Raw genomic sequence first — 10,651 nt, 5'->3', positions numbered from 1 at the left:
AAAAGCAATGCAACTGGCGTTAGGTACAGAGATAATAGATGGAATGCATAAACTGGAGCCTTATCAAGGGTTTCTTCTTTACACTCTGCTCTGTTTCAGCACTCTGAGGACCTGAATTAAGTTGGATCAGATTTAGCTGGTTCAGAAATAGATAGCTGGTTGAATATCTCCTATGATATAGGGTGGCACGATGGTCACTGCTTCAGTATAATGGATTCGGGACCCTAAGTTTGAATACCTTGCCTTGTCTCCCGATGTCTGCATCAGGATTTCCTGCAGTTTCTCTTCACATCCCCAAAGACAGGGGCATGTTAGAATCAAAAGCCAAGCTTTTACTGTGAATGTCTGTCTGAACTGGCCCATTTCGCATGTGCTAGTGCACTGTGTGAGGGACTGGGTTAGCATGCACCTTTTGATCTAGTTTTCAAGTTCTGTCTTCAGATAAAAATGTTTATCTTCTTATCCTGTTATCAAATTTGCCTAGGTGCCAACTCAGCAAACAAATAGTAAACAAAAGTATTTCCAATTATTATTCTAAAAAAATTTGAATTAGCCTGGACAGTTATCTGCCAACCAGCCCTCCGTCCCTCATATGTCCCTTAGCAAAGTACAAACTACAACCTACGCCAATATCATATATTAGTTTCCATTATTAGTCTGGATTGGAAAAAATGTCACCAAACGAATGTCTGTACCCTTCCAAAATGTGTCCCTGTCACCGGTTTATTGTTATTTCTGGGGAAGCCTTTGTATTTCAGTCAGTGCACAGCAGAAAGGCTGAACTATTTAACTATATGAATCAATGATCATTTATAAAGAAGCACATACTTTTATTCTGTTTAGCACCATATAAAACCATCAAAATACAGTTAACTTTTCAAACAGCATGTCTAACCTTGTATTTGTGTAAACTCTTGCTCAGCTTCGGTAAAATGCATTCTAGAGGTGATCCTTCAGCTCTTCATCAGCTTTTTCTGTCGGATGCCTAATTCTTGCCTTGACAAAACTGCACCACACCCGCCGAACTGATGTGAGCAAACGTAATGTGTGTGCAGCAGGACATTATGGTGCGGCATCTCAGTTCGTGGAGTCTGCACGTTTTCAGTGTGTCTGCCTACACATACGTGCTGCATTAAACGGCCACTCCAAGTTGACTTGGTTGAAACACGGGTGCCCCGTCCGGATCTTGTTCCTTTCTTAAATGCTCAATGCTGCCAGCATACGCTCCCTGCAGTCAGACATTGGACAAAGCGGGTGTGGGAGGTCAATTAATGTTTTAATCACATCTACATTTAATTATGAATTCGGGATGTCCCCACCAGTTCAATATGTTTGGAACTACTGTTGTGTCTCGATGAACACATCAACTATTACCAGCGTGTCACTTGTTCTGTCCACTGCTGCTACATCGTCAGCCTGTCACAAAACACGTTTTCATAGGGGGGCAGGGTAATCTATATTTCGTTTTTTAAAAAAAGTCTCAATACTACACGGCAAACGGCGACGAGAATCAGCTGTGACATCATTCCGGCATCAACAAACCTTGCTGTCGACACTCAGCTCCTCACAGACCACGAGCAGAGAGCACCGGCAGACAGCGGGGATCGCGCACGAGGTAAGCGGCTCTTCATTCAGACACTTGCGGTGTCTACATACGGGGAATTGCGTCGAAACGGGGCAGAGCCGGGGCAAATAGTTCATATACAGAATGTATCAATAGCATTTAACAGACCGATCCTTTGTTGTTTAAAAGTTCGAATGTGATGTTTCATTTTAAAGCGTTTTTAATCTCACACAGTGAAAAAATCGATGATGCAGTGGCTATTAAGACAGCAGGGGATTTAGGCTAAACGTAGCACCCTGGAGAAATGGGCAAATCAAAATTGATGAAGAATATACATTTTATTTATTTTAACTTAACCTGCAATCTAGTTCTTCTCTATTTTAAGCCAATTACAGTAGTCCCCTCAGTGCTACGGGAGTTGGCCAGCTGGCACAGCGCAACATGTTTATAGCATCTTTAACCTTGCAACATATATGTTCTAATTGGTTTATTAAAAGAAAAAAATATATATTTGCATAATATAAGCCTTCACACTTGTAATTTTTTTTTCTGCTACATGTGAATTACTGAGAAGAAAGAAAAAATAACGCTAAAACAGAAAGAGTACCATAATAGTGAAAAATAAAATGTTTTCATGCACCTCGTAATAATAACAGTGATAACAATCATTGTCAATTCATAGTACCGAGATTAACAATGCAGTTGCGTTTATTTATAACAGAAAAAAGTTCAGGCTTCCCACATTTTTCGTGCTTGTCTATGCGATCTCAAGCTGATTTTTTCTAGGCAACATGCTAAGTACGAATAATTCCTAACTGGGAATGCAACCTTGCTGTCGACAAAGTTTAATTTTTGTGTTGTCTCTATATAAAGGGGGCTTTACATATTGCCTTATTTTTATTGTCAAAAACACGCGTTTATACGTCTTATAAAATGAATTTTACATGTGTTTAAAATGCTTAATGGTGATAAAGTTAAACTCCGCACCGCCACGTACGGAGGGGCTCTTGAACACTTCACTTGGGGTGTGTGCCTGCACACATTGCCTGTCTAGCGCTCAGTTATGCCGGGACAGACAGTTGTGCCTGTAAACGGAATGTTCAGAAAATAGATTAATGTCATACTTTAATATTCCCCCCGTGCTTACATCCTTTCCCTGGATACACCTACTGTCTTGGACTCCAGTCTCACACCAGGTCCCTGTACATACATGTCTGTTTGTTTACAAGGGCTTTTATTTCAATTACACCTCAAATACGTGCAGCAAATGATTATCATCATGAATATCGTAAGTAAGTGTGGATAAGTGCATAGTTGCGTTTAACGAGAGTCTGTCCAGGAATGGCTCGTGTTGCTGGAATGTGGCTACAGTCTTCCGCGACACCGCAATGAATTACACTGGTTCAAAAATAGAAGGATCTATCTATCTATCTATCTATCTATCTATCTATCTATCTATCTATCCTCATAAAATGTTTTCTGTATGTCTTTCATAATATTTAAAATAATTTCACGCATATACACATACCAATCATACAGAGTATACACTCTCATAAACTTAAAGAAAGGGTTACATACATGGTGATGTCTATTGGCCATTTTATTGAAATCATTAAAAACATGAATATGTTATATTGATCTTCCTCTATGTATTTTTTACTTTACTAGTTTTTTTAGTCTTGCAATATTATTGATTTATGTTAACATATTTTCTTATAGGATCTGCAAAGCAATTGGATTTTGAAATCCATCCATCCATCCATTTTCTAACCCGCTGAATCCAAATACAGGGTCACGGGGATCTGCTGGAGCCAATCCCAGCCAACACAGGGCACAAGGCAGGAACCAACCCTGGGCAGGGTGCCAACCCACCGCAGGACACACACAAACACACCAAGCACACACTAGGGCCAATTTAGAATCGCCAATCTACCTAACCTGCATGTCTTTGGATTGTGGGAGGAAACCCACGCAGACACGGGGAGAACATGCAAACTCAACGCAGGGAGGACACGGGAAGCGAACCCAGGTCTCCTAACTGCGAGGCAGCAGCGCTACCACTGCGCCACCGTGCCACCCAGATTTTGAAATATGTTGTAGAAATGTGTTTACACAATTTCTTTTTCAAAAAGTTTGAAAGAATATTAATCAAACTCATGACATTCAGTAGTTCTGAAGTCAAATGGCAGTTACACTGGTTTACTTTATTGGTTTGATAGGTTTTATGCACCATGCACTGTAAAGTACAATGATAATCATCAATAGCAGAAAGTTCAAGAAAATTTATTTAATGCAGTATGTACATATATTTCATAATATACATGTACATATATGGGGTGGCACAGTGGCGCAGTGGGTAGCGCTGCTGTCTCGCAATTAGTAGACCCAGGTTCGCTTCCCGGGTCCTCCCTGTGTGGAGTTTGCATGTTCTCCCCATGTCTGCGTGGGTTTCCTCCCACAGTTCAAAGACATGCAGGTTAGGTGCATTGGTGATTCTAAATTGTCCCTAGTGTGTGGGTGTTTGTGTGCCTTGTGGTGGGCTGGCACCCTGCCCGGGATTTGTTCCAGCCTTGTGCCCTGTCCTGGCTATTGGCTCCAGCAGACCCCTGTGTTAGGATATAGCGGGTTGGAAAATGACTGACTGTACATATGTATTATATATAATATATTATTTTATATGTATACATATATATATATATATATATATATATATATATATATATATATATATATATATATATATATTTAGAAGAAGTATAATCACTTATACTAATCCTTACATTTAAGGCAGCAGATAAGAAATATATACAAAAAGAGTAGTAATTGTGAGTGAGCTAATAAGCTTTATTGAATAAAGTTAATATGTAGTTAAAACATCAAAACAAACCTATTTGAAAAAGTTGATATTTTGGTTTTGTGATGCATTGGCCTATTATTGATGGGGTAGACATTCAGGATCCTGTACGAGGATGGTCTCAAATTCTGAATAAATGAAATCAGAAGGGTTTTACCGTCAATTCAATGCACAAATATCAAGAATTGTTCGCTGCCATCTTTTATAGGTGGGAAATGATTGCACAAGTTGTCGCATGACTGGCCAAAGGCATAGTGATTGTATACAGTATAGCCACAGCCACGCAGAAACAGCCACAAAACAGTGTCAACCATCAGATAAACAGAACACGAAATAGTATTCTCAGAACAATGTCAAAATAGTATAAATAATTACAAAACCAAAGTGGACAAAGTCCACAAAAAAGGTTCCAGAACCATAAATATAATAATACATTTGAAAGGGTCCCGAGTATAAATAGAAATCTTTAACCCTAAATTGGATAATTCAAAGGCAAAACAGATGATGATGATGTCATGTGTCATGTGGCCAGTGATCACAAAGGTGGCAAAGAGCATTGTCATCATAGTCAATATGACCCTGGCCCTAAAAGATGAGAGCAAAATTGTCATATCCATGATAAAAAAATCTTTCCAAAATGGCACTGTGATGATGTCACCATTGTAAAAAATAAATACTAGAATGAAAAAAGTATTATATCAGTGAAAATATATATAGAAACTTTAAGTCAGTAGGCCAAAACTAAAAATCATGATAACAATGCCTGGCTGGAAATGACCTGGGAATCAGGTTTAAAGTTATCTTGTTATGATGTGTATTACAAAACAAGAAGACCAAAACAACAAATCACCTTATCCATACAGTACACACTTTAATTATTAAATTAAAATTTCAAAAATATTAATAAAATGTGCACATATTTAAACAAAACAAATAACAAATTATTAAAGTTAATTCACAAAGAAGGGTGACACATTAACCAAAATATACAGTTAATAAACCAGCATAGCCATAAGAGTCTAAAGGTTACAAATCTGATGAAATGGAAAAACAAAAAAAATGGGAGCTGATGAGCACAGCTGAAATCAACTAATGCCACAGCAACATGACTGTGGCAACAGTGGTGTTTAAATAGCCCTCATAGAAGTACAGCACTAATAACCTCAACACCTAAGGGCTGTAATTTAATTAGACGGGCCTCCCTCCATTTAAAAAAAACACAACAAAGGGCAGAGAACCATAAAGAGAGAAAAGCCCAAAATAAAAGGTAAAAGGAGCAAGACAATGGAGTCTGAGAAAATGACAAACACAAGGAAAAATGTAAACAGGGTGTTAGAAGAGGTCATCCTGGAGCCTAACAAATGATTGAGTGTTGTGTTGGGTGATGAGTAATTGCAAGGGTTCCTTTGACAGGAGGTACAGAGGCAGAATTAACAGAGTTAGAATTAGAATAAGAAAGAGAGATAGAGAAAAGGAATTGCCTTGACTGATATTTTAATGTAGGAAAACTGGAAAACATCCTTTACTATAATTCTGTGTTTTAATAGTTTTTGGTGCTATTTTGAATAATTATAACATACTTTATTTTATTTCTCTTTAATGTCTTATTTGTCTGCTCTTATGGTGGTCACCATTTGTTTTCATCGCAAGTTGAATTACTGTCTTGTGACCAACACTGATCCAGTGTGTGATATTATTGGGGTTTCCACTATAAAATGGCTCCACTTGGCAGTGTCAGACATCTCTTGGTTGGATCCAAAAATCATTTAAAAGTATTTGTAGTCATAGATTGCAAAAGGAAGCAACAGTCTCAGCTCACAGGGTTTTGACTTTTTTGACTTTATCCCTTGTGGTCAAGGTAAGGACTGCAAGTTCCAGAAAGAAATGTTGAGATGCCAATGAAACTAAAAATAATGAAAACAAAAGTAGCCGCTCTGGCCACAAAAACTAAATTGATAAATCCAAAATCTAACACAGGATCCATCAGGCTTTGTAATCCACACTTTTCAGTCATCAGGCAGGAGCTCTGTCCTGCAGTGCATTCTATTCACAAAGTGACACCTCCTTCCTCAGGATTTATAGGTGAGGGACTGGAAGTAGTGGAGTAAATTATCTTTACTGAGAATCTGCTCAGTACTATGGAGGGAATAGAAAAGGGCAAAGTTAGTGCAAATGCCCCCTTTTCAATCCAGAGTAGTAGTACATACCTCAGATGAGCCGGTGACAGCCTAAAGGAACTTCTTTTTATCTTCTGGTTGTAACTTGTGCCTGTTTTTTGAATAAGCCTTGCTATACCTTTTTTTGTTTCCCAGAATTATTTTAGGCTTCCCTCCCATCTGCTTTTAACACCCTTATTTGGTAGACTTGGTAGACTAAACTTGTGTAGTTAGACCTAGAAAGCCTGCAGGTTTGTTGTTTTTTCCTTGTTTTATTTGGTACTTTGACTATTCTCTGTGCTCATTCTCTACTTTGTGTATTGTTAGTTAGCAGGCTTTATTCTGAGGAACAGAGCCACTAAGATGGTAATACTTTATATTGTGATGTGTGAGTCCCTGTCTTGTACCCCAAAACATGAGGCTGAGTCTCAGTATTTTAGCAAAACCAGCTTTATTCTACTTGAAACAGGAACAGCATGGTTATTTATTGTAGCAAGATCTACCACTCTCCTATACACAGACACAGCACTCAGGCAGGGTTGTTGCCAGGTTAGTGGCCAAGTAATACTGTTCCCTGCATTTATAATGTTCCTTGCATCATCCATCGATGGCAGCGTTTATAGTGCAGCCGGGATTAGCTCAGATTTGCTTTTGTGCCCAGGCAGTGCAGTGTTGGGAGCCGATATGCTGTCCACCACAGATTCGGCAATCGCACTTTGGGACGCTCTTTGGTGTGTCGTCCCATTGGGGGGAGTCCCAAAAGAGTTTAGAAATCTTACAATATGTATAATGGAAAGGATAGAGAGAATAATGGATCCATTATTTAACCAGATTTGTCAAAATGCAGTTACAGTGAAAAACACCATTCTGCATCTTGCAAATGTTCTGACTCACGCAAATTAGATTAGTTCACTTACATATGATATCTGTGTTAACTGAGTTCAAACTTGTACACTGTTCTGGCACACTAAATAATCATTTGACGTGATAACTTGATGGACATTTCTGGAACTGTATTGGCTCAACTCATTAGCATTTGTATATAGATGTAGCAATAGTAATAGAAAAATACAGTTGAATTCAATAATTGCATGGTCAACCAACATGGAACATGTCACCACTCTCAGACATGGTAATAAGAAAGAATATTTTTAAAAATATTACTACATTTCATTTAATTAAAAACACAAATCAGCTTACCCAGTTGTTTCCACTTGCCAAGTTCCTAAAACCTTGTAATAAAGCCCCGATTAAAACGTTGGTGTAATTAGTATTGTTGTACAGACACTCATATATCATGAAAGATTTGTTAGGGAGAGCTATAGATGCCTATGCATCTGCTGTTAAAATCCACTCTGTAAGATGCTGTTAAAAGCCGCTCTGTAAGAGATAACTAAAGATATCCATCTAATAACCACAGTACATCCATATTTATCTTATTTTTTGCAGGGACAATGTTTACCTCAGCATCAGAAATTGCAAGTGCATATGTTATCCATGCATTAATCCTTTTACCATCCACTCAACCAGCCAAATCCACACCACATAATATAATGCCTCAGAGAACTTGGATGGTGATTCATTTTCAGGCTCTAGTTGTCTATGAGTGGTGTATAGGACTGTGGGGGATATTTAGAGTGCAAGCACATGATCTGTAGTTAACTTATTCATGGTCTGTGTATAACGTTTGCATCCCACTCAGGGTTGGTTTAATGCCTTGAGTTGATCCTTTAAAGTAAGGTTTCTTAAACTATGGGTCATGTACAGGTTGCTGCCATTGGTTCACGAGTTACTGTTGTATTTAATGGTTGGAAGGTTCATGAAGTTGGTCACAGTGGATGCCATGGGTGATTAGGCAATTGACATTGCTTTGATGATCATCCATGATTACCCTTCCATTACAAACATCCACAGTTCTCCATAGGGGAAATGTAATGCACACTGGCAATTGTCTGTGCATTCAACAAGGGTCTTGAAGACACTGAAAAGGACAGCAAAAAACGTTTCAGAAACACTATTTTAAAGGATAGCTCTCAATCAAGAAATAAAAAAGTACAAGGATAGCAAGTAATGCATTCACATAACTGTATTGCACAAAGGCAAATGTAATTTTATGTAAATATTATTTTGAAACCTTACTGCCCTTTTCAATAAATTACATCATATTCTGTAATTTTATAACAACATCTTCCTTAGATTTTTCTATAATGTTTCAGGCTTTTTGAGACTAAACCATTAATTGCTATAATTAAAGTGACTTGTAAACTTTTTACTTAATACATTTTAAATACTCTGTGGTTTTCAAAGTGGTATATTGCTCCTAGGAATATACTTGTGCATCATATAATTAAATGATCTAGCAATAATTATGAAACTCATTTGAGTGCTTATTTTTTTACCATGTTTTCACTGGGAGAAATGTACATTTTTTCATGTCATCTCATAAGATAATTACATACAAGTGATATGAATGTGTCGGAAGGATCTAAAGAAGTTCATCATCATAAAAGGAAAGCTGAGAACAAATGAGCTTTAAATGGCAGCAGTTACGTAAGGACAACAGGCATTTCATTTTCAGAAAACACCACTTTTTCTGTGCATTTGATCAGTAGATGGTTTGCTGTTTTATAAACAATGTCCAGAGCCCTACGCCTACAACGTTTTAATAATAAACTGATAGTCTGCCACAAGATACAAGTGAGGTATCTTGTGTCAGTGGCAAACTAAATTTAAAGAAGACAGCCCTAAGGCTGATAACGCGGAGTACTGGGTAAGGCACTGGACTTTAAACCCCAAGGGTTCTAGTTCAGTTCCCGTCTCTGCCTTATTGTGTGATCATAAGCAAGCCATTTAACCTGCCTGCGTTGCTCCAGCAAAATAACACTATCTGTTAAACAATTCTAACATATCCTGATCTTGAAAATTACTTTGGATAAAGGGAACAGCCACTTGTAAAATAATAATTTTAATACTTAAGAACCATATTCTTAAATGATGTCCCTATCTTTTTGATCAAGTTGTCCCTTCTGCCCTTAGAAAATGGACCTTACAATGGATGTGGCATCAACAGTAACCCACCCAGCATTAGATATTTATAATATGCCACCAAGTTCATTGACATTTAACTGAACTGAGGTACACTGCTGGATCACTGGTTGGCTGTAGCCTAATTTAAAAAAAAGAACATACATTATTTCTATGTAGATACTAATTGAAGTTTTGTGCTGAACGATATTTTGTATTTTTAATCTATGTTATGCTGGTTATTACCTTGGATACTATTAAGCATTGCTGATACACTTATAGAATATTTCTAAATGTTTATAGTGTTTTGGACATGTAGGTCTAGGTATATATCCTGTAAGATGGAATTAACTTATATTGAAAATGGATTTGAGCCACAAGTTTCCAGTACATCTGGTTATCTATTGCATTTCAAAAATGCTACAATTTATGACACTGGTGAATCTCAGTATGTTTTCTGTCTGTACCATAAATGTGTGTGCCCTGGCATTTTGTTTAGATCAAATTATCTTTTCCGGAGCACTTCATGACCTGTGATATTCTGCTCAGTAGGAAGATGTTTCTGATAAGAGTACAGTAAGATACAGTAATGGAATGGCAGAAAAATTGTGAGTCTTGCTGGAAGGATTTTGATGAGTAATCCTGCCTGGTGTTGAGAAGCCATGGTGAACTAGGGAGAAATTCCTGCACAGAGCATCTAATGAACCTAGCTACTTTATCATATATCAATATTTACTGGAGGTTTTCTCAGCTCATTCCCCGCTTCCACGCTAACAGCTGCTTTCATGGTCATTCCATAATTATTAATATCCAGTGCAAATACTGTATGCAGTGGTATACATTTTTTAGATTATTGGCTTATTAGAAGGCCTTACTTTGAGAATAAAGGGAGGTGCATTTAAACAAAGATTAGTTTATTCACGTGGCAAGTTGTTTGTTTAGACAACACTTGCTTGGGCAGTCTGATTATACTTGTCAGCACCAACATTCATACTTTATTGTTAATTGTATGGGATTGTTAATAAACTGATGAACTTCAGTAGACACTGTAGG

General features: G+C 37.6%; 1 protein-coding gene across 1 annotated transcript in view; it reads left to right on the top strand.

Moving 5' to 3' along the window:
• The first annotated feature begins 1,347 nt into the window (after nucleotides 1–1,347).
• LOC120539493 (neuropeptide FF receptor 1-like) overlaps nucleotides 1,348–10,651 on the top strand; it is a 167,961-nt gene continuing 158,657 nt past the window's right edge. The window contains exon 1 of the mRNA XM_039769600.1: nucleotides 1,348–1,615. The gene's annotated coding sequence lies outside the window, so the exon portion shown is untranslated. The remainder of the gene's footprint in view (nucleotides 1,616–10,651) is intronic.

The sequence above is a fragment of the Polypterus senegalus genome, chromosome 11 (assembly GCF_016835505.1).
Source record: "Polypterus senegalus isolate Bchr_013 chromosome 11, ASM1683550v1, whole genome shotgun sequence".
Classification (NCBI taxonomy): Eukaryota; Metazoa; Chordata; class Cladistia; order Polypteriformes; family Polypteridae; genus Polypterus; species Polypterus senegalus.
This window is presented reverse-complemented; position numbering and strand designations above follow the sequence as displayed.